This window comes from Procambarus clarkii, chromosome 73 (assembly GCF_040958095.1).
Source record: "Procambarus clarkii isolate CNS0578487 chromosome 73, FALCON_Pclarkii_2.0, whole genome shotgun sequence".
Classification (NCBI taxonomy): domain Eukaryota; kingdom Metazoa; phylum Arthropoda; class Malacostraca; order Decapoda; family Cambaridae; genus Procambarus; species Procambarus clarkii.
The window spans coordinates 775521-800782 of record NC_091222.1 but is presented as its reverse complement, the minus strand read 5'-3'; the positions used below and the strand labels follow the sequence as shown (position 1 = coordinate 800782).

The 25262-nt window shown below is 39.0% G+C and overlaps 2 long non-coding RNA genes across 3 annotated transcripts; one reads left to right on the top strand and one right to left on the bottom strand.

Moving 5' to 3' along the window:
* The first annotated feature begins 5789 nt into the window (after positions 1-5789).
* LOC138356571 (uncharacterized) lies at positions 5790-12824 on the top strand. Of its 2 annotated transcripts, XR_011224530.1 has the most exons (4): positions 5790-5889; positions 8047-8105; positions 8479-8595; positions 12517-12824. It is a non-coding gene; the product is annotated as an uncharacterized lncRNA (long non-coding RNA). The 2 variants fall into 2 exon arrangements; XR_011224531.1 differs by lacking the exon at positions 8047-8105 and having other exon boundaries at positions 5793-5889.
* Positions 12825-20004: 7180 nt separating this feature from the next.
* On the bottom strand, positions 20005-24909 carry LOC138356570 (uncharacterized). Its single transcript, XR_011224529.1, has 2 exons — positions 24791-24909; positions 20005-20312 (listed from the first exon to the last, which is right to left on the bottom strand). It is a non-coding gene; the product is annotated as an uncharacterized lncRNA (long non-coding RNA).
* Positions 24910-25262: the final 353 nt, after the last annotated feature.

Genomic DNA, 25262 nt, shown 5'->3' with positions numbered 1-25262 from the left:
AACTGCAGGGGGGTTTGGGCAAAATGTGACCCACCGCCGCTTTCAGTAATTGGCATATTTGCGGTATAAAAAGTCGATATTTCAAACTGCGAATACGTGGAGAGAGCCAGAATTTGGCTCCAAAACATGGCTCAGGTATCGGATTTGGGATGTTTGGGATATTTTGAAAACTGAAGGTGGGTTTGGGCAAAAGGTGACCCACCGCCGCTTTCAGTAATTGGCATATTTTCGGTATAAAAAGCCGGAATTTCAAACTGCGAATACGTGCAGAGAGCCCGAATTTGGCTCTAAAATATGGCTCAGGTATCGGATTTGGGATGTTTGGGATATTTTGAAAACTGCAGGGGTGTTTGGGCAAAATGTGACTCACCGCCGCTTTCAGTAATTGGCATTTTTTCGGTATAAAAAGTTGGAATTTCAAACTGCAAATACGTGCAGAGAGCCAGAATTTGGCTCCAAAATATGGTTCAGGTATCGGATTTGGGATGTTTGGGATATTTTGAAAACTGCAGGGGGGTTTGGGCAAAATGCGACCAACCGCCGCTTTCAGAAATTGGTATATTTTCAGTATCAAAAGTCGGAATTTCAAACTGCGAATACGTGCAAAGAGCCAGAATTTGGCTCTAAAATATGGCTCAGGTATCGGATTTGGGATGTTTGGGATATTTTGAAAACTGCAGGGGGTTTGGGCAAAATGCGACCCACTGCCGCTTTCAGTAATTGGTATATTTTCAGTATAAAAATCGGAATTTCAAACTGCGGATACGTGCAGAGAGCCAGAATTTGGCTCCCAAATAAGGCTCAGGTATCGGATTTGGGATGTTTGGGATATTTTAAAAACTGCAGGGGGGTTTGAGCAAAATGTGACCCACCGCCGCTTTCAGTAATAGGTATATTTTCGGTATAAAAAGCCGGAATTTCAAACTGCGAATACGTGCAGACAGCCAGAATTTGGCTCTAAAATATGGCTCAGGTATCGGATTTGGTATGTTTGGGATATTTTAAAAACTGCAAGGTGGTTTGGGCAAAATGTGACCAACCGACTATCTCAGAAATTTTCATATTTTCGGTATAAAAAGTCGGATATTCCAACTACGAAAACATGCAGAGAGCCAGAATTTGGCTCCAAAATATGGCTCAGGTATCGGATTTGGGATGTTTGGGATATTTTGAAAATTGCAGGGAGGTTTGGGCAAAATGTGACCCACCGCCTCTTTCAATATTTGGTATATTTTCAGTATAAAATGTCGGAATTTTAAACTGCAAATACGTGCAGAGAGCCAGAATTTGACTCCAAAATATGGCTCAGGTATCGAATTTGGGATGTTTGGGATATTTTGAAAACTGCAGGGGGGTTTGGGCAAAATGTGACCCACCACAGCTTTCAGTAATTGGCATATTTTCTGTATAAAAAGTCGGAATTTCAAACTGCAAATACGTGCAGAGAGCCAGAATTTTGCTCCAAAATATGGCTCAGGTATCGGGTTTGGGATGTTTGGGATATTTTGAAAACTGCAGGGGGGTTTGGGCAAAATGTGACCCACCGCCGCTTTCAGTAATTCGCATATTTTCGGTATAAAAAGCCGGAATTTCCAAATGCGAATACGTGCAGAGAGCCAGAATTTGGCTCTAAAATATGGTTCAGGTATCTTATTTGGGATGTTTGGGATATTTTGAAAACTGCAGGGGGGTTTGGGAAAAATGTGACCCACCGCCGCTTTCAGTAAATGGCATATTTTCGGAATAAAAAGTCGGAATTTCCAACTGCGAATACGTGCAGAGAGCCACAATTTGGCTCCAAAATATGGCTCAGGTATCGGATTTGGGATGTTTGGGATATTTTAAAAACTGCAGTGGGGTTTAGGCAAAATGTGACCCACCGCCGCTTTCAGTAATTGGCATATTTTCGGTATAAAAAGCCGGAATTTCAAACTGCGAATACGTGCAGAGAGCCAAAATTTGGCTCTAAAATATGGCTCAGGTATCGGATTTGGGATGTTTGGGATATTTTTAAAACTGCAGGGGGGTTTGGGCAAAATGTGACGCACCGCCGCTTTCAGTAATTGGTATATTTTCAGTATAAAAATTCGGAATTTCAAACTGCAAATACGTGCAGAGAGCCAGAATTTGGCTCCAAAATATGGCTAAGGTATCGGATTTGGGATGTTTGGGACATTTTTAAAACTGTAAGGGGGTTTGGGCAAAATGTGTCCCACCGCCGCTTTCAGTAATTGGCATATTTTCGGTATAAAAAGCCGGAATTTCAAACTGCGAATACGTGCAGAGAGCCAGAATTTGGCTCTAAAATATGGCTCGGGTATCGGATTTGGGATGTTTGGGATATTTTGAAAACTGCAGGGGGGGTTTGGGCAAAATGTGACCCACCGCCGCGTTCAGTAATTGGCATATTTGCGGTATAAAAAGTCGGAATTTCAAACTGCGAATACGTGCAGAGAGCAAGAATTTGGCTCCAAAATATGGCTCAGGTATCGGATTTGGGATGTTTGGGATATTTTAAAAACTACAGGGGGGTTTGGGCAATATGTGACCCACCGCCGCTTTCAGTAATTGGCATATTTTTGGTATAAAAAGCCGGAATTTCAAACTGCGAATACGTGCAGAGAGCCAGAATTTGGCTCTAAAGTATGGCTCAGGTATCGGATTTGGGATGTTTGGGATATTTTGAATACTGCAGGGGGGTTTGGGCAAAATGTGACTCACCGCCGCTTTCAGTAATTGGCATATTTTCGGTATAAAAAGTCGGAATTTCATACTGCAAATAAGTGCAGAGAGCCAGAATTTGGCTCCAAAATATGGTTCAGGTATCGGATTTGGGAAGTTTGGGATATTTTGAAAACTGCAGGGGGGTTTGGGCAAAATGCGACCCACCGCCGCTTTCAGTAATTGGTATATTTTCAGTATAAAAAGTCGGAATTTCAAACTGCAAATACGTGCAGAGAGCCAGAATTTTGCTCCAAAATAGGGCTCAGGTATCGGATTTGGGATGTTTGGGATATTTTAAAAACTGCAGGGGGTTTGGGCAAAATGTGACCCACCGCCGTTTTCAGTAATTGGCATATTTTCAGTATAAAAAGTCGGAATTTCCAACTGCGAATACGTGCAGAGAGCCAGATTTTGGCTCTAAAATATGGCTCAGGTATCGGATTTGGGATGTTTGGGATATTTTGAAAACTGCAGGTGGGTTTGGGCAAAATGTGACCCACCGCCGCTTTCAGTAATTGGTATATTTGCAGTATAAAAATTCGGAATTTCAAACTGCAAATACGTGCAGAGACCCAGAATTTCGCTCCAAAATATGGCTCAGGAGTCGGACTTGGGATGTTTGGGATATTTTGAAAACTTCAGGGGGGTTTGGGCAAAATGCGACACACCGCCGCTTTCAGTAATTGGTATATTTTCAGTATAAAAAGTCGGAATTTCATACTGCAAATACGTGCAGAGAGCCAGTATTTGGCTCCAAAACAGGACTCAGGTATTGGATTTGGGATGTTAGGGATATTTTAAAAACTGCAGGGGGGTTTGGGCAAAATGTGACCCACCGCCGCTTTCAGCAATTGGCATATTTTCGGTATAAAAAGCCGGAATTTCAAACTGCGAATAAGTGCAGAGAGCCAGAATTTGGCTCTAAAATATGGCTCGGGTATCGGATTTGGGATGTTTGGGATATTTTGAGAACTGCAGGGGGGTTTGGGCAAAATGTGACCCACCGCTGCTTTCAGTAATTGGCATATTTTCGGTATAAAAAGTCAGAATTTCAAATTGCAAATACGTGCAGAGAGCCAGAATTTGGCTCCAAAATAAGTCTCAGGTATCGGATTTGATATGTTTGGGATATTTTGAAAACTGCAGGGGGGTTTTGGCAAAATGTGACTCCCCGCCGCTTTCAGTAATTGGCATATTTTCGGTATAAAAAGTCGGAATTTAGAACTGCAAATAAGTGCAGAGAGCCAGAATTTGCCTCCAAAATATGGCACAGGTATCGGATTTGGGATGTTTGGGACATTTTGAAAATTGCAGGGGGGTTTGGGCAAAATGTGACCCACCGCCGCTTTCAGTAATTGGTATATTTTCAGTATAAAATTCGGAATTTCAAACTGCAAATACGTGCAGGGAGCCAGAATTTGGCTCCAAAATCAACCTGTCCTCTTAAAAAGAACGTCAACATTTGCCGTTTGACTCTACGGCTGTTTTTGGACGTTATTTTGTGTAAAACTACGTCTATTTTCGCTTCCATGGACTATCTCTTGTTATACAATGAAATACCACACTCTTATTATTCTATAACTCACTGACTATGCTCTGATATTTGTTCTTCAAGTAAAAATATATATATTTTTGCCTTAATTAGGCCATAATCCAGAAAATTCCAGCCTATCGATCTTTATATTTAGGAAAACATCTAATAAATTTGGAAATGAATTTTTCGTTCGCCTACAGTTGCCTGTTACTATTTAACCCTCTATGCTTTAATGTCGCTGGTCATTGTGACTTTCCCAGGATTTATATAGGTTTTGTAGTAGCATTTAGTCAGACTACAGTAATTTAACTAATGGGAAACCTTTATAGTTGTCGTAAATTAAGATTAATCATTTATCAAATAATAAATTAGCAAACATATGCAACATTTTATGTTACGACTTTTCGGGTAGGCCGTTCTGTTTGTTTACAACCCCAATGGTTCAAAATACACAATACTTTTAATATATAAGTGACTAAGTATGCTCTAATATATGGTCCTCAATGAAAATTATCGTTTTTTTTGTTAATTTGTCCATAATGAATAAGATTCCTTACTGTTGATCTTTATATTAAGAAAAACATTTCAACAAATTGGTATTGTGTTTTCGTTCAGATAAAGTTTCCAGATACTATTTCCTAGTTATCAATTAATGTAGGTGGTTATTTGAATTCGCGGCTACCAGGGGCTTTCTCCCATTATACAATATTAATGTACTCACTAACTATTCTCTGGTATCTGTTCTTCAAGTAAAATTACCTATTTTTTTGTTTAATTAGTCCATAATTCATAAAATTCCTTCAGGTCGATCTTTATATTTAGAAAAACATCTAATCAATTTGGAATTTAATTTTTCGTTCACCTACAGTTACCTGCTATTATTTCATTGTTATATTTTATGTCGCTGGTCATTACAATTTTCCAAGAATTTAAACAGCTAAACAGCAAGTAGCATCTTGTTAGAGTACAGGAATTTACCTATGGAGAACCTCGATAGCTGCCGAATATTATTAATGATTATATATGTAATTTAAAATAATGAATTACATACCATTTCTTATGTTACGTCTTTGGCGGGTAGGCGGTTCTGCGGGTTTACAACCGAATTGTTTAAAAATCACACTATTTTAAATGTATGAGTCACTAGTATGCTCTGATATATGTTCTGCAATGAAAATAAAGATTGTTTAGTTGTTAATTACTCCATAAATGTGTAATGTGTTAATTCAGTCTAAAATCTTTTTGCAACGTTTATATGCGATATACGTAGCTGGAAACAACCTAATATTTAAAAATAATAGTTACAACATTCTATTAATATATAATGTTGAAATAAATATCACACAAAGTCTGTATATCTGTTTTTAGATGTCTTATAAATCTTCTTTTAAATTAGTATTAATGATTTTTATGAATCTTGAGTAAAAATTATGTTAATTATTATTAATCTAATTGTTATTATTTTAAGTAAAAGAATTGCAAGTATTCGCATAACCACGGGATCTCTGTTTGTGTATGAATGCACGGATTTGTTTTTGTTATGAGAGGGACGCCTTAGAAAGCATGGTGTAGGCCACCTGTGGCTCGCATCCGATCCCACGATCGTCGTCGCCCCTAAATCAACACAACAGGTATTTAGTATTTACGATTATATTAAGTAATATTTCTTTTATAATAATATTGCAGCAGGTGGTGTAGTGGTAGGACACTCGCCTGACGTTCCGCGAGCGCTATGTCATGGGTTCGTATCCTGGCCGGGGAGGATTTACTGGGCGCAATTCCTTAACTGTAGCCTCTGTTTAACGCAACAGTAAAATGTGTACTTGGATGAAAAAACGATTCTTCGCGGGGGGGGATTGTATTCCAGGGACATGCCCGAAACGATACTCGTAGTAGTGGCTGTACAAGAATGAAACAACTCTTGTATATATCTCAGGTTAGGGGCTAGGCATTTACACTCTTAGGTCAGCAAACTAGCTAGAAGGTTAGACTATTAGACTCAACTGGTCAATCGGGGCCCTGCATGACTCAGCTTATCCTAACCTAGCCCAGCTTAAACCATCTTAGCATAGTTCATTCTAGCTGTGCATAGTGCTTGCACAGCCTTGCTTATCCTAGTTTACCTCTTCCTAGCCTACCGTAGCCAAGCCTATCCCAATATACCCTTACCTAGTCTTGCCTAGCCTAACCCTGCCTTGCTTTTAAACATGACCAGTCCTTCCTACCCTAGCCAAGCCCTGACCAGCTTAGCCAAGCCAATCCCTGCCTAGATTTAGCATAGCCTTGCCTTTTTATTAATATATAGAGGGTACCACCTCTGGTTGAGTTTGTAGGAACCCTCCACTTATAGGGTTGAGGGTTATATATATATATATATATATATATATATATATATATATATATATATATATATATATATATATATATATATATATATATATATATACATATATATATATATATATGTCGTACCTAGTAGCCAGAACACACTTCTCGGCCTACTATGCAAAGCCTGATTTGCCTAATAAGCCAAGTTTTCCTGAATTATTATATTTTCTCAATTTTTTTTCTTATGAGATGATAAAGCTACCCATTTCATTATGTATGAGGTCAATATTTTTTTATTGGAGTTAAAATTAACGTAGATATATGACCAAACCTAACCAACCCTACCTAACCTAACCTAACCTAACCTATCTTTTTAGGTTAGGTTAGGTAGCTGAAAAAGTTAGGTTACGTTTGGTTAGGTAGTCGAAAAACAATTAATTCATAAAAACTTGGCTTATTAGGCAAATCGGGCCTTGCATAGTAGGCAGAGAAGTGCGTTCTGGCTATTAGGTACGACATATATATATATATATATATATATATATATATATATATATATATATATATATATATATATATATATATATATATAATATAAATAATGTGTGTGTAAACATGCCACGTGTGTGTAAATCACAAAAATTAACACTTGATGAAAAATGTGACAGTGTCAGACCACGGAGGAAGAATTGAAACAGGAATTTCCTTAAGTACTTTCATATATTAATACATCTTCAGAAGGAATAATTTTTTATATAAATTAAATTAAAAAAAAATCATTCCTCCAATATGCAACTGAAAACTCACACCCCAGAAGTGACTCGAACCCAATACTGCCAGGAGCAACGCAACTGGTATGTACAGGGACGCCTTAATCCGCTTGACCATCACGACCAGACATAAGGAAGTGATAGCCGAGGCTATTTGACCCACTTCCCCGCTGGCACTCGGATGGTAATCTTGGGCATAGCATATGGGTTCGAGTCACTTCTGGGGTGTGAGTTTTCAGTTACATATATATATATATATATATATATATATATATATATATATATATATATATATATATATATATATATATATATATATGTATATGTATATATATATATATATATATATATATATATATATATATATATATATATATATATATATATATATATATATATATATATATATATATATATATATAATATTAATATTATATATCCTTCCTGAAATGCTGCGTGTACTAGTGGCTTTACAAGATTTTGTGGTTATTCTCTATATCTGGTTCACCTAACAGTAAATAAGTACCTGGGAGTTAGACAGCTGCTATGGGCTGCTTCCTAGGGATGTGTGTGTGTGTTTGTATTCATGTTGAATTTTACAAAGTAGGAAGAGATGTTTGTAAAAAAAAAAATCAAATATTTTTGAAAGTATAAGTAGATTTGATATTTTTCTCTAATTGTTTATTTCAGCTGTCTCGCCTCCTTTATAAAATGGCATCATTCTTGCTTTTTTAAGGATATCAGGAAAAGTAAGGCACTCCAGAGATTTGTTGACTCCTTCCTAGTGTTGCCCAGCCCAGCCCAGCCTAGACAAGGCAGGCTGGGCATCCTAGCCTCACGCAGCTTAGCCCCCACCTACATGTAGCATCCCAGTCCATCCTAAGTGATCATTACCTTACTGGCTGTGTTTTCTCTTCAGCCCTGAATGTAATGTGGTGGAACATAAGCAGATACATATCAGGTCTTAGAGAATCTGTACTTCATACATTTCTTAATAATGTCTCACAAATATTTAAATAATTAAAAAAAAATTGTATAATAACTTCATATTATTCTTGCAATTTATTTTTGCATTTTTTTTTATACAAAATTTACATTTTAAAAGATTACCTCTATTTTTAGATTGATGACTTGAAGACTACAGTGCCATCCACAGCAAATCATGGTCTTAAAATATCTCCTAGCAATGACGAGACCAATTTTCACAGAGATCAAATTTTTGCTAAGCAGTAGTCACAGGTAAATATAAATTATATATATAATATTATATATATAAAATTAACTACTTCATTGCTCAAAGCACCTTTAGACATTCTGAGAGTTGTGCTATTTTATTAATTAATTAATTAGGCTATATTTTAATGTTTTGTAATGTTTTCATTACTTTTTTCTTTTGAAATATAAATTGTTGAGTTTTGAAACATTTTGACATTAACTATACCTGAATATTTATAAACAAAAAAATACCAGAACTATGTCCTTGACAATTGCACTAAGAAGTCTTTGCCAAAATCAGGTGCTCAGTGCAGTAGTTAAAAACTTAAAAGTTGTACCACCTCTGGTGCAAGATTAGGGACCCATAGCCTCAGAGAAGAAAATAGAGAGTACTCAGAGAAGGCCTTGAATAATAGGCAGGCTGTTTGTGTGTGTTTCGACGGTAAGCTTGCTGACACCAAATGTAGTTACCTAAGTGTAGTTACAGGATTAGAGCTACGCTCGTGGTGTCCCGTCTACCCAGCATTCTTTGTCACATAATGCTTTGAAACTACTGACGGTCTTGGCCGCCACCACCTTCTCACTTAACTTGTTCCAACCGTGTACCACTCTGTATGCGAAAGGAATTTTTTTTATATTTCTTTGGCATCTTTGTTTAGTTAGTTTAAATCTATGACCTTTTGTTCTTGAAGTTCCAGGTCTCGGGAAATCTTCCCTATTGATTTTATCAATTCCTGTTACTATTTTGTACATAGTGATTTTATCACCTCTTTTTGTTGTCTTCTAGTATTGGCATATTTAATGCCTCTGACCTCTCCACATAGCTCTTGCCCTTTAGTTCTGGGAGCCACTTAGTAGCATGTTTTTGCACCTTTTCCAGTTTGTTGATGTGCTTCTTAAGATATGGGCACCAAACAACCGCTGCATATTCTAGCCTTGGCCGAACAAAACTCGTGAACAATTTCTTTAGTATTTCGCCATCCATGTATTTAAACAAAATTCTGAAGTTAGAAAGCGTGGCATAGGCTCCTCACACAACGTTCTTTATGTGGGCCTCAAGTGATAGTTTTCTATCTAGAATCAACCCTAGACCTCTTTCTTTTATCAGAATTATATAAAGATTTCTCACATAATTTGTAGGTTGTGTGGGATCTATGTTCTATTCCACATTCCATAACATGGCATTTATTCACATTAAATTTCATTTGCCAAGTGGTGCTCCATATATTTATTTTGTCCAGGTTTTCTTGAAGGGCATGACAATCATCTAAATTTCTTATCCATCCCATTATCTTAGCATCATCAGCAAACATGTTTATATAATTCTGTATTCCTACTGGTAGATCATTTATGTAGACAATGAACATTTCTGGTGCATGTACTGTGGTACTCCACTTGTGACACTTCTCCAGTCCGATTGCCTCTGATTACTGCTCTCATTTTTCTATCAGTCAGAAAATTTTTCATCCATGTTAGAAGCTTACCTGTCACCCATCCAAAATTTTCTAGTTTCCAAAACAACCTCTTATGTGGAACTCTGTCGAAAGCCTTTTTTATGTCTAGATAGATGCAGTCGACCCAACTACCTTTTTCCTTTAAAATCTCTGTGGCTCAATCATAGAAACTGAGTAAATTCGATACACAGGATCTTCCAGATCAAAAACAATACTGTCAGTGTGATATTATATAATTTCTCTCAAGGTGTTCTACCCATTTAGTTTTTATTATTTTTTTTTTGTTTTCAATCCTTTTACTGTTACACTTGTCAATGATTCAGGTCTATAACTGAGAGAGGTGGGGTCTTCCCTGTTGCCACTTTTGTAGATTGGAACTATGTTAGCCTTTTTCCACATGTTTGCTATGACTCCTGTACACAGGGATGCCTGAAAGATTAGGTGAAGTGGAAGGCTGAGCTCAGATGCACATTCTCTCAGAACCCATGGTGAAACTCCATCTGGACCAACTGCTTTGTTCTTACTTAGCTACTTTAGCATATTTTCCACTTCATCTCTAGACACCTCTATACGCTCTACGATGTTCTCAGAAATTCTTATTGTGTCTGGTTCTCTTAAGATTTCATTTTGTATAAACACACTTTGGAACTTTTGGTTTAATGTTTCACACATTGCATTATCATTTTCTGTGAATCTGTTTCCTATTTTCAACCTCTGGATATTATCCGTTACCTGCAATTTGTTGTTTATGAATTTGTAGAATAGGCCCAGTTCTGTTTTAGATTTATCCATTATCCCTTTTTAAAAATTTCTTTCCGCCTCTTCCCTTACTGCTGTATAGTTGTTTCTCGCATCTTTGTATCGCTGGTATGATTGGGGGTTTGGCTTCTTTCTATTTTGATACCTGCTTGATGGGGTTCTGCTCTTCTACTCCCCAAGCCCGGCCCGAGGCCAGGCTTGACTTGTGAAAGTTTGGTCCACCAGGCTGTTGCTTGGAGCGGCCCGCAGGGCCACATACCCACAACATCCCGGCTGATCCGGAACTTCTCTTAGAAAACAGTCCAGTTTTCTCCTGAAGATGTCCACGGTTGTTCCGGCAGGAACAACCGTGCAACCGTGCTCTGAAGGGGAAAGTGAATACTGAGCAGTACTCGAGACGGGACAACATAAGTGACTTGAAGAGTACAACCATTGTGATGGGATCCCTGGATTTGAAAGTTCTCATAATCCATCCGATCATTTTTGTGGCCGACGCAATATTTGCTTGGTTATGCTCCCTAAACATTAGATCGTCGGACATCATTATTCCCAAATCCTTGACATGCTGTTTTTCTACTATGGGAAGATTCGATTGTGTTTTGTACCCTGTATTATGTTTCAGATCCTCATTTTTGCCATACCTGAAATTTATCACTGTTAAACATCATGTTATTTTCTGCTGCCCAATCGATAACTTTGTTGACATCTGCTTGTAGTTTTTCAATGTCTTTCATTCCATTTTTGTGTCTTTTGGTCTGTGGCCCTCTCTCAATTTCTGTTGAACCAATCCTGTTTTCTGGCCCTGCATCTCTGTTTTGGTATGAATGTTTGTGTGCCTTCATTGTATATTTTGCAAAATTTGGCATACATTTAATTTACTTCCCTGTCTAGCAACAAGTCTGCCTAATTACTTATTAAAAAAAATTTGAAGTTCCCCATAGTGACCTCTCTCTCTTGAAATCAAGTTTATCAACTGTTTCAATGTCCCCATTTTCTGTGTGTGTGTGTTTGGAGGCTAAGCTTGCTGATACCATGTGAGTGTGTGTTTGGAGGCTAAGCTTGCTGATACCATGTGTGTGTGTGTGTGTGTGTGTGTTTGGAGGCTAAGCTTGCTGATACCATGTGTGTGTGTGTGTGTTTGGAGGCTAAGCTTGCTGATACCATGTGTGTGTGTGTGTTTGGAGGCTAAGCTTGCTGATACCGTGTGTGTCTGTGTTTGGAGGCTAAGCTTGCTGATACCATGTATGTGTGTGTGTGTGTGTGTGTGTTTGGAGGCTAAGCTTGCTGATACCGTTTGTGTGTGTGTGTGTGTGTTTAGAGGCTAAGCTTGCTGATACCATGTGTGTATTTGGAGGCTAAGCTTGCTGATACCATGTGTGTGTGTGTGTTTGGAGGCTAAGTTTGCTAACACCGTGTGTGTACTCACCTGTTTAAATAATAATAGGGGTGTGTACCACCTCTGGTGCAATTGTAGGGACCCACAGCCTTGAAGAAAATAGAGTATTCAGAGAAGACCTTGTGGATTCTCACTGAACACAAATCTTTTCTTCTCCTATCACCCCTCTTATTTTGTTTTATGCTGTATTCTATTATATATCATATAAATACATAGCCAAATGGCAATATTTATTATGTCTATACAAAAAGAAGACATCCACTTTATTTTTTTTCTCTCCTTTGTTTCTATGTGGATTTTGTTGTGACTAATGATTCTCCTCCTTCCCATCAACAGGTCTTCCTCACTGGGCTTGCTCGGCTTTAGTGTTACTGTGAGGGTGCCATCATCGTTTACCCTTCAAGACTGACTCATGCTGGCATTGCATTTGTGGACTTCCCTTCACAGTAAACAGTCCTTCTCCATATGGTGATTGTCCAGGGCAAGCAGGGTGTGACTGCCATCTTGGAGAAGCAGGGTCTTTTAATATGAAGAATCTTCCGTCTTCTCTACTTACGCCAGCTTGTGGCGGCCTTGCATTCTTGTTACTTCATGGCCCTTGGGCATTTTTTATTTATTTTACATAATAAATTTTTTTATTAATACCCGTGTTTCACAAGAGATCCTTAACATTTTAAGCACCAATTGTATTGACTAATGTACGTCTTGTAACCTTTAAGACATAAATAGACAAGACATAGATAAATGAGTGAATAATACTGAGTGACTAGGTTAGGGCGAGGAACATAGTACAGTGTCTGGCTTTGGAAGAATGCCTACTGTTTTAGAAACCTTATTGCCATGATCATAATCGTATGGGTTAAAAAGCATTTGTTGTCACTCCTACACTGTGGCTTGTTGAGCTTGAAACCTTTACTCCTTGTTCGTGTTACATCTGACCTTTTGAAGAAATTGTATGAATCAATATCCTCCAAATTGTTCAGTATTTTAAAGGTTTCGCTCTATTACTCTCTCATTTGCATATATCTAAGCATATAGATTAGATATAGATTTAGATTAGATTTTTTAGTCAGGTAAAGGTACATACATTGCAGATGAGTTACAAAGGGAAAGACAATGACTAGAGTTCACTAGCTCTATTGGAAGAGAAACGTCTGCAAGACAAGTGTGGGCAAAAATTAAGGTAGCTAAGGGGAGCAGAGCCCGGCCTGCGGCTCACAACGACCCCCAGGGTAAGGCTGAAGAACTAATTCACAAGTGGAGTGATGCAGCATCATCCTCCTCCCTCCCTGCAGAAGTAAGCAGGGAACAGCTCCTCCGACATAATGACAGAAGGATTAGGATAACAAGAGCACAATCTAGTGATGACGAGTATGGGGAACCAATTACAGCCAAGGAAGTAAAGGGGGCTATGAAAAGGGTAAAAGTACAGCACCTGGTGAAGATGGCGTCACCTACGACATACTCAATGCACTGTGTGAAGTGTCTGGCAATCCACTACTCCACCTGTTTAACAAGTCATTCCTATGTGGAGTGTTGCCCACACAATGGAAACATGCAATAATGGTCCCAATACCGAAACCCAATGACCCTGGCAATTATAGACCTATCAGTCTCATGTAATGCACTTGGAAGATGCTTGAAAGGATCATCCTAAACCGACTATTGCACAAAATAGGTAGGTTAGGGGAGGGGTCAATGGATTTGTTAAAGGACGGAGGACAGCAAACTATAGTTAATTACCTTGCTAATGATACAGCTAAGTACTCCCAATAAACTCGCACCTCGGGGCAAAATTTTAAAATTTAAAATACAATACCTAAAGCCACTAATACGCATAGCGTTTCGGGCAAGTATATACGAAGTAAAACCCAAACAAAGAACTGACTCCGTAGGACCCATAAAAGATGAGACTAACAATTTTAAGTTGTATCATAAAAGGGCGGCAAACACTCTCAATGAATACCTAACATCAGTGTTCACACTAGAAAGCTTGAATGACATCCCATTACCAACACAAATGTTTGTCGGAGGTAAGGAGAATGAATTAAGAGAAATACCAATTACACGCGACACAATCAGGAAGAGCATTGACAAACTAAAAGACTCAGAAGCCCAAAGTGTAAATGGATTTAAGTCCCAAGTCGTAAAGGAACTGGCAAATTAATTGGGTGGTTGTAGGTAGGAGCTGCTTCGTATGGGCCGGTGGGCCTTCTGCAGTTGCCTTTGTTCTTGTGTTCTTATGTTGAGTATCAACATTTGCAAATTTGCAGATGATACAAAAATAGGTAGGGAAATTAACACGGAAGAAGACTTACTATCACTTCAAGTTGATCTAAATAGGGTTTTGAAATGGTCAAAAGATTGACAGATGCAGTTTAATGCTGATAAATGTAAAGTTTTGAGACTAGGTAATGATGATAGTTACAAGATACGAGCTAGATGGTGTTGAGATTGCGAAGTCGGATTGTGAAAGGGATCTGGGAGTTATGATTAGTAAGAATTTAAAACAAAAGGATCAATGCATGAATGCTCGTAATAAGGCAAATAGGACACTGGGATTTATTAATCGAAGTGTTAGTAACAAGACACCTGGTGTGGTTCTTCAGCTATATCTTGCTCTGGTTAGGCCCCATTTACATTATGCAGTTCAGTTTTGGTCGCCATATTATAGAATGAATATAAATTCACTTGAACGTGTCTAGAGTAGGGTGACTAAGTTAATTCCCCAAAATAGAAATCTTTTATATGAAGAAAGATTAACAAAGCTTAAATTGCATTCACTGGAAAAGCGAAGAGTTAGGGGTGATATGATAGAGGTTTACAAGTGGATGAATGGACATAACAAAGGGGATATTAGTAGGGTATTAAAAGTATCAACACATGACAGAACACAAAACAATGGGTATAAATTGGATAAGTTTAGATTTAGGAAAGACTTGGGTAAATACTGGTTTGGCAACAGGGTTGTTGATTTGTGGAACCAATTACCGCGTAACGTGGTGGAGGTGGGGTCCCTCGATTGTTTCAAGCGTGGGTTGAACATGTATATGAGTGGGTTTGGGTGGTTATAGATAGGAGCTGCCTCGTATGGGCAAATAGGCCTTCTGCAGTTACCTTTATTCTTATGCTCTTAATTCACTATGCTTGCCAGTGAAACTCCTTTTCAGAAAATCGCTGGACCATGGAATAGTTCCCCTAGTAATAGTTGAAGGTGATGTAGTGATCGAGTAATCCTTATATTCCATTATCTCATCATCATAATGGCATAACTAATTACACAAGCATTAATCCTATCCCTATTTACAGGTAACGGTTTTCCACCCTTCTATATCTTACTGTGAGGTGTCGTCACCGTACATAAGCAAGCGACTTGAGAATAGCACATTACGGGCTATTCATGCCCGTGCCACCTCTTGGGTGGCTTAATCTTTATAAATAAACCAGAATAGCACACACCACACGGGAGACATCTCCCGTCACGCAGGGTGCAGTTGCACCTCCACAGATCTCCAGTATCAGCTCTTGATATTGGTAATGGCTCAAAAGGGCCACCACTTACGGGGTATTCATGCCCGTGTCACCTCTTGGGTGGCTTAATCTTCATCAATCAATCGAATAGCACACAGTACAATCTCCAGTCAAGAATGTAGCACTTGGCGTGTACAGTTCTAATCGACCCAAGACGCTACAGCCTCGACACAGAGCAGACAGCAGACTACGACCGTTGTTCAGGTCCATGTAAACTACATCTACCCGAAGTCCTTCGTCTGAATAGCCAGTTACCAGTTACAGGAGATACTTTTTCACCCACAGAGTTATTAACTCATGGAACCGCCTTCCCACCGAAGCGGTACGTGGCAAAACGATGCTGATTTTCAAAATATACCTGGAAAAGATCATTCCTCCCTACACCTGGGGGGTACCTTCGTTAAAGTAAAAAGGTATACAGAAATAACAAAGAAAATAGATATGAATACTATTACCTTCGATGTTAGTAGTAGTTGTGCAAGTGAGGAGAAAGAAAAAATATTACGGAGTTCATGGATGAAAGTAGATTGATAATATTATCTTGGAACGTTAATGGATTAAAAACTAGAGCGGTGGATGTACACTATTATACTCTTAGAGAGAATATTAACATAGCAGCACTCCAGGAAACTGGGGATAGGGATGGTAACAATCTGAACATGAAGATGAACATGTTGAACATGAAGATGTTCAACTGCTGGGCGAGTCCTCTCCTACTCATCTGAGGGGAGGGAGATTAGATTATGCTTGTTTGATAAATGCTGAGGGCATAGAGGAGAATTGTCTTACTGTGGATGAAATGCTAAGAGATTTTGCATTACAAATACAGCTTAAACTAGATAAAAAGCATGCCTGCCTTCAGAGGAAAAGCTTAAAGTTTAATAAGGGGAGAATTAAGGGGTCTTGTTGGTCATATTAAGTCTTGGTATGATATTTATAAGCCAGTTTCGGCAGAAGCATTTTATTAAGATTTAATTAAGGAGGTAGATGTATTTAATGCAACATTGAACCGGAAAACATCTGGTATAGAAAAGCATCCCCCCATAAAAGTGTGCGGAGAAGAGAAAGGAAATTTAGAGCAAGTATTGGCAGGAGTTTGCAGAGAAAGTTGGGAGTAACAAACTTGAAGGAAATCTGGCAAGACATAAATGAAATAAGGGGTAAAAAGCATAATTTTGTTGCACATCCTGACCCGTAAGGAATTGCAAAAGGTCTCGTAAATAAATGGGCGGAAGCTGCCAAACTTAGTTCATTTAATTACCCGCTGTAACGAGAGAGTCGTTTGATTCTTGGAAAGATCTAAGAAAGGATTTTATACTTACAGCAGGTAACAGTGGTGATGTCACTTGCACAGGTATTACCAGAGAAGAACTAATAACGGCGATTAAAGTTGGGAAATCTACCGCACCTGGGGAGGATGGAGTAACTTATGAAATACTTAATGAACTTGCCATTATGACGAAAAGCCCGCTGTTAGACCTCTTTAATATTAGTTATAAAGAGGCCAGAATTCCCAGTAAATGAAAGAACTATGATCATCCTAGTCCCTAAAGCCAATGGAGAGTACAGACCTGTACTCACCTAATTGTACTCACCTAATTGTGCTTGCGGGGGTTGAGCTTTGGTTCTTTGGTCCCGCCTCTTAACTGTCAATCAACTGGTGTACAGATTCCTGAGCCTACTGGGCTCTATCATACCTACATTTGAAACTGTGTATGGAGTCAGCCTCCACCACATCACTTCCTAGTGCATTCCATTTATTAACTACTCTGACACTGAAAAAATTCTTTCTAACGTCTCTGTGGCTCATCTGGGTACTAAGTTTCCACCTGTGTCCCCTTGTTCGTGTCCCACCCGTGCTGAAGAGTTTGTCTTTGTCCACCCTGTCAATTCCCCTGAGAATTTTGTAGGTGGTTATCATGTCTCCCCTTACTCTTCTGTTTTCCAGGGATGTGAGGTTCAGCTCCTTTAGCCTTTCCTCGTAGCTCAATCCTCTCAGTTCCGGGACGAGCCTGGTGGCATACCGCTGAATCTTCTCTAACTTTGTCTTGTGTTTAACTAGGTATGGACTCCAGGCTGGAGCTGCATACTCCAGGATTGGTCTTACATAAGTGGTATACAGGGTTCTGAAAGATTCCTTACACAAGTTTCTGAAGGCAGTTCTTATGTTGGCCAGTCTAGCATATGCCGCTGATGATATTCTTTTGATGTGGGCCTCTGGGGACAGGTTCGGTGTGATATCAACCCCCAGATCCTTCTCTCTATTTGATTCTTGCAGGATTTCCCCTCCCAGATGATACCTTGTGTTCAGCCTCCTGCTCCCTTCGCCTAATTTCATCATCTTACACTTTCCAGAGTTGAACTTCAGCAGCCATTTTCTAGACCATTCCTCCAGTTTATCCAGGTCATCCTGTAGTCTCTGTCTATCTTCATCCGTCTTGATTCTTCTCATAATTTTTGCATCATCAGCAAACATCGAGAGGAATGAGTCTATACCCTCTGGAAGATCGTTCACATATATTAGAAACAGGATGGGTCCAAGTACTGAGCCCTGTGGGACTCCGCTGGTGACATCTCGCCACTCTGATGTCTTCCCCCTCACCGTTACTCGCTGTTTCCTGTTGCTTAAGTACTCCCTTATCCACTGGAGCACCTTCCCTTTTACTCCTGCCTGTTGCTCCAACTTTTTTAACAGCCTTTTATGGGGTACTGTGTCGAAGGCTTTTTGGCAATCCAGGAAAATGCAGTCGGCCCACCCTTCTCTTTCCTGCCTAATTTTCGTTGCCTGGTCATAAAATTCTATTAACCCTGTGAGGCACGATTTACCATCTCTGAACCCATGTTGGTGTCTTTACCTGTGTCTTTAACCTCGTGTTTTTGTAAAATGATGGAGAGGATCATTTTAAATAAACTTTTGTATATAATAGGTGATCAGCTGTCTAATAATTTTTCGGGTTCCTCAGAGGAAAAAGTACCTCTGACTGTATTATTAAATGTCTAGCTAATGGTAATGATTATTATAGAATTTTTATTGATTTATAAGGAGCTTTTGATAAAGCCAACAAAGAGGTTATTTTATATGAATTAGCTGGTCTTGGTGTTGAAGGGAGATTATTGCGCTGGATAGGGGATTATCTTCAGGAAAGGAAGGCTCAGGTGTGGTATCAAGGTTGTATGGTTCAAGGTATCAAGGTCAAGAACTCTGCACACCTCAGGGAGGAGTGTTGAGTCTCACCCTGTTTAATGTACTAATGAATAAGATAGCATCTGAGAAATACTCAAATTGGGTAACTCCAATCATATATGCTGATGATATTTTGTTTCAGGGCAAAGATATTTCAAAGATTCAAACAGTGTTGGACAATTTCGGAAACCAGTGTCACCACATGGGACTAGTGGTTAATGAAGACAAAACTAAAGTTTGAATGTAGAAGTCGGAGGCCCATTATATTGGAAATAAACGGTAAAAATCTAGTTAATATATATAAATATTTAGGCATATATGTTGGATATACCTATGAGAGTTTGGAAACTGAGATGAACAGACTGTTGAGTCAATGTCGGAAGAGATTACAACCTCTGAAGGCCTTGGCATGCTGTGGAAAGGAGTGGGAGTCCAAGTGCTACGAATGATGTACTTGAGTACTGTAAGATTTCTTATTGATTATGCTGCACCTGCCATTTCTTGTTTTGGTAAAGGTAGGATGGGCAAGTTGGAGAAGATACAAAATGAAGCCGTTGGGGGTCGTTGTGAGCCGCTGCTACCTTAATTTTTGCCCACACTTGTCTTGCAGACGTTTCTCTTCCAATAGAGCTAGTGAACTCTAGTCAATGTCTTTCCCTTTGTAACTCATCTGCAATGTATGTACCTTTACCTGACTAAAAAATCTAATCTAAATCTATATGCTTAGATATATGCAAATGAGAGAGTAATAGAGCGAAACCTTTAAAATACTGAACAATTTGGAGGATATTGATTCATACAATTTCTTCAAAAGGTCAGATGTAACACGAACAAGGAGCAAAGGTTTCAAGCTCAACAAGCCACAGTGTAGGAGTGACAACAAATGCTTTTTAACCCATACGATTATGATCATGGCAATAAGGTTTCTAAAACAGTAGGCATTCTTCCAAAGCCAGACACTGTACTATGTTCCTCGCCCTAACCTAGTCACTCAGTATTATTCACTCATTTATCTATGTCTTGTCTATTTATGTCTTAAAGGTTGCAAGACGTACATTAGTCAATACAATTGGTGCTTAAAATGTTAAGGATCTCTTGTGAAACACGGGTATTAATAAAAAAATTTATTATGTAAAATAAATAAAAAATGCCCAAGGGCCATGAAGTAACAAGAATGCAAGGCCGCCACAAGCTGGCGTAAGTAGAGAAGACGGAAGATTCTTCATATTAAAAGACCCTGCTTCTCCAAGATGGCAGTCACACCCTGCTTGCCCTGGACAATCACCATATGGAGAAGGACTGTTTACTGTGAAGGGAAGTCCACAAATGCAATGCCAGCATGAGTCAGTCTTGAAGGGTAAACGATGATGGCACCCTCACAGTAACACAAAAGCCGAGCAAGCCCAGTGAGGAAGACCTGTTGATGGGAAGGAGGAGAATCATTAGTCACAACAAAATCCACATAGAAACAAAGGAGATAAAAAAAAATAAAGTGGATGTCTTCTTTTTGTATAGACATAATAAATATTGCCATTTGGCTATGTATTTATATGATATATAATAGAATACAGCATAAAACAAAATAAGAGGGGTGATAGGAGAAGAAAAGATTAGTGTTCAGTGAGAATCCACAAGGTCTTCTCTGAATACTCTATTTTCTTCAAGGCTGTGGGTCCCTACAATTGCACCAGAGGTGGTACACACCCCCTATTATTATTTAAACAGGTGAGTACACACACGGTGTTAGCAAACTTAGCCTCCAAACACACACACACACATGGTATCAGCAAGCTTAGCCTCCAAACACACACACACATGGTATCAGCAAGCTTAGCCTCCAAATACACACATGGTATCAGCAAGCTTAGCCTCTAAACACACACACACACACACAAACGGTATCAGCAAGCTTAGCCTCCAAACACACACACACACACACACACATGGTATCAGCAAGCTTAGCCTCCAAACACACACACACACACATGGTATCAGCAAGCTTAGCCTCCAAACACACACACACACACATGGCATCAGCAAGCTTAGCCTCCAAACACACACACACACATGGTATCAGCAAGCTTAGCCTCCAAATACACACATGGTACCATCAAGCTTAGCCTCTAAACACACACACACACACACACACACAAACGGCATCAGCAAGCTTAGCCTCCAAACACACACACACACACACATACATGGTATCAGCAAGCTTAGCCTCCAAACACAGACACACACGGTATCAGCAAGCTTAGCCTCCAAACAAACACACACATGGTATCAGCAAGCTTAGCCTCCAAACACACACACACACACATGGTACCAGCAAGCTTAGCCTCCAAACACACACACACATGGTATCAGCAAGCTTAGCCTCCAAACACACACACACAGAAAATGGGGACATTGAAACAGTTGATAAACTTGATTTCAAGAGAGAGAGGTCACTATGGGGAACTTCAAATTTTTTTTAATAAGTAATTAGGCAGACTTGTTGCTAGACAGGGAAGTAAATTAAATGTATGCCAAATTTTGCAAAATATACAATGAAGGCACACAAACATTCATACCAAAACAGAGATGCAGGGCCAGAAAACAGGATTGGTTCAACAGAAATTGAGAGAGGGCCACAGACCAAAAGACACAAAAATGGAATGAAAGACATTGAAAAACTACAAGCAGATGTCAACAAAGTTTTCGATTGGGCAGCAGAAAATAACATGATGTTTAACAGTGATAAATTTCAGGTATGGCAAAAATGAGGATCTGAAACATAATACAGGGTACAAAACACAATCGAATCTTCCCATAGTAGAAAAACAGCATGTCAAGGATTTGGGAATAATGATGTCCGACGGTATTAATGTTTAGGGAGCATAACCAAGCAAATATTGCGTCAGCCAGAAAAATGATCGGATGGATTATGAGAACTTTCAAATCCAGGGATCCCATCACAATGGTTGTACTCTTCAAGTCACTTATGTTGTCCCGTCTCGAGTACTGCTCAGTATTCACTTCCCCCTTCAGAGCAGGAGAGATTGCTGAAATAGAGGGAATACAGAGAACATATACGGCACGCATAGACGAGATAAAACACCTAAATTATTGGGATCGTCTCAAAGCTCTCCAAATGTACTCTCTAGAAAGGAGACGAGAGAGATACCAAATAATATACACATGGAAGATACTGGAGGGCCAGGTCCCAAATCTACACAGTTAAATAACAACGTACTGGAGTGAACGATATGGAAAAAAATGCAAGATTGAACCAGTGAAGAGCAGAGGTGCCACAGGCACAATCAGAGAGCACTGTATAAACATCAGAGGTCCGCGGTTGTTCAACGTCCTCCCAGCGACTATAAGAAATATTGCCGGAACAACCGTGGACATCTTCAGGAGAAAACTGGACTGTTTTCTAAGAGAAGTTCCGGATCAGCCGGGCTGTGGTGGGTATGTGGCCCTGCGGGCCGCTCCAAGCAACAGCCTGGTGGACCAAACTCTCACAAGTCGAGCCTGGCCTCGGGCCGGGCTTGGGGAGTAGAAGAGCCGAACCCCATCAAGCAGGTATCAACATAGAAAGAAGCCAAACCCCCAATCATACCAGCGATACAAAGATGCGAGAAACAACTATACAGCAGTAAGGGGAGAGGCAGAAATAAATTTTTAAAAAGGGATAATGGATAAATGTAAAACAGAACTGGGCCTATTCTACAAATTCATAAACAACAAATTGCAGGTAACGGATAATATCCAGAGGTTGAAAATAGGAAACAGATTCACAGAAAATGATAATGCAATGTGTGAAACATTAAACCAAAAGTTCCAAAGTGTGTTTATACAAAATGAAATCTTAAGAGAACCAGACACAATAAGAATTTCTGAGAACATCGTAGAGCGTATAGAGGTGTCTAGAGATGAAGTGGAAAATATGCTAAAGGAGCTAAGTAAGAACAAAGCAGTTGGTCCAGATGGAGTTTCACCATGGGTTCTGAGAGAATGTGCATCTGAGCTCAGCCTTCCACTTCACCTAATCTTTCAGGCATCCCTGTGTACAGGAGTCATAGCAAACATGTGGAAAAAGGCTAACATAGTTCCAATCTACAAAAGTGGCAACAGGGAAGACCCCATCCCTCTCAGTTATAGACCTGAATCATTGACAAGTGTAACAGTGAAAAGATTGAAAAAAAATAATAAAAACTAAATGGGTAGAACACCTGGAGAGAAATTATATAATATCACACAGACAGTATTGTTTTCGATCTGGAAGATCCTGTGTATCGAATTTACTCAGTTTCTATGATTGAGCCACAGAGATTTTAAAGGAAAAAGGTAGTTGGGTCGACTGCATCTATCTAGACATAAAAAAGGCTTTCGACAGAGTTCCACATAAGAGGTTGTTCTGGAAACTAGAAAATTTTGGATGGGTGACAGGTAAGCTTCTAACATGGATGAAAAATTTTCTGACTGATAGAAAAATGAGGGCAGTAATCAGAGGCAATCGGACTGGAGAAGTGTCACAAGTGGAGTACCACAGTACATGCACCAGAAATGTTCATTGTCTACATAAATGATCTACCAGTTGGAATACAGAATTATATAAACATGTTTGCTGATGATGCTAAGATAATGGGATGGATAAGAAATTTAGATGATTGTCATGCCCTTCAAGAAGACCTGGACAAAATAAGTATATGGAGCACCACTTGGCAAATGAAATTTAATGTGAATAAATGCCATGTTATGGAATGTGGAATAGAACATAGATCCCACACAACCTACAAATTATGTGAGAAATCTTTATATAATTCTGATAAAAGAAAGAGGTCTAGGGTTGATTCTAGATAGAAAACTATCACTTGAGGCCCACATAAAGAACGTTGTGTGAGGAGCCTATGCCACGCTTTCTAACTTCAGAATTTTGTTTAAATACATGGATGGCGAAATACTAAAGAAATTGTTCACGAGTTTTGTTCGGCCAAGGCTAGAATATGCAGCGGTTGTTTGGTGCCCATATCTTAAGAAGCACATCAACAAACTGGAAAAGGTGCAAAAACATGCTACTAAGTGGCTCCCAGAACTAAAGGGCAAGAGCTATGTGGAGAGGTCAGAGGCATTAAATATGCCAAAACTAGAAGACAACAAAAAGAGGTGATAAAATCACTATGTACAAAATAGTAACAGGAATTGATAAAATCGATAGGGAAGATTTCCCGAGACCTGGAACTTCAAGAACAAAAGGTCATAGATTTAAACTAACTAAACAAAGATGCCAAAGAAATATAAAAAAATTTCCTTTCGCATACAGAGTGGTACACGGTTGGAACAAGTTAAGTGAGAAGGTGGTGGCGGCCAAGACCGTCAGTAGTTTCAAAGCATTATGTGACAAAGAGTGCTGGGTAGACGGGACACCACGAGCGTAGCTCTAATCCTGTAACTACACTTAGGTAACTACATTTGGTGTCAGCAAGCTTACCGTCGAAACACACACAAACAGCCTGCCTATTATTCAAGGCCTTCTCTGAGTACTCTCTATTTTCTTCTCTGAGGCTATGGGTCCCTAATCTTGCACCAGAGGTGGTACAACTTTTAAGTTTTTAACTACTGCACTGAGCACCTGATTTTGGCAAAGACTTCTTAGTGCAATTGTCAAGGACATAGTTCTGGTATTTTTTTGTTTATAAATATTCAGGTATAGTTAATGTCAAAATGTTTCAAAACTCAACAATTTATATTTCAAAAGAAAAAAAGTAATGAAAACATTACAAAACATTAAAATATAGCCTAATTAATTAATTAATAAAATAGCACAACTCTCAGAATGTCTAAAGGTGCTTTGAGCAATGAAGTAGTTAATTTTATATATATAATATTATATATATAATTTATATTTACCTGTGACTACTGCTTAGCAAAAATTTGATCTCTGTGAAAATTGGTCTCGTCATTGCTAGGAGATATTTTAAGACCATGATTTGCTGTGGATGGCACTGTAGTCTTCAAGTCATCAATCTAAAAATAGAGGTAATCTTTTAAAATGTAAATTTTGTATAAAAAAAATGCAAAAATAATATGAAGTTATTATACAATTTTTTTTTAATTATTTAAATATTTGTGAGACATTATTAAGAAATGTATGAAGTACAGATTCTCTAAGACCTGATATGTATCTGCTTATGTTCCACCACATTACATTCAGGGCTGAAGAGAAAACACAGCCAGTAAGGTAATGATCACTTAAGATGGACTGGGATGCTACATGTAGGTTGGGGCTAAGCTGCGTGAGGCTAGGATGCCCAGCCTGCCTTGTCTAGGCTGGGCTGGGCTAGGCAACACTAGGAAGGAGTCAACAAATCTCTGGAGTGCC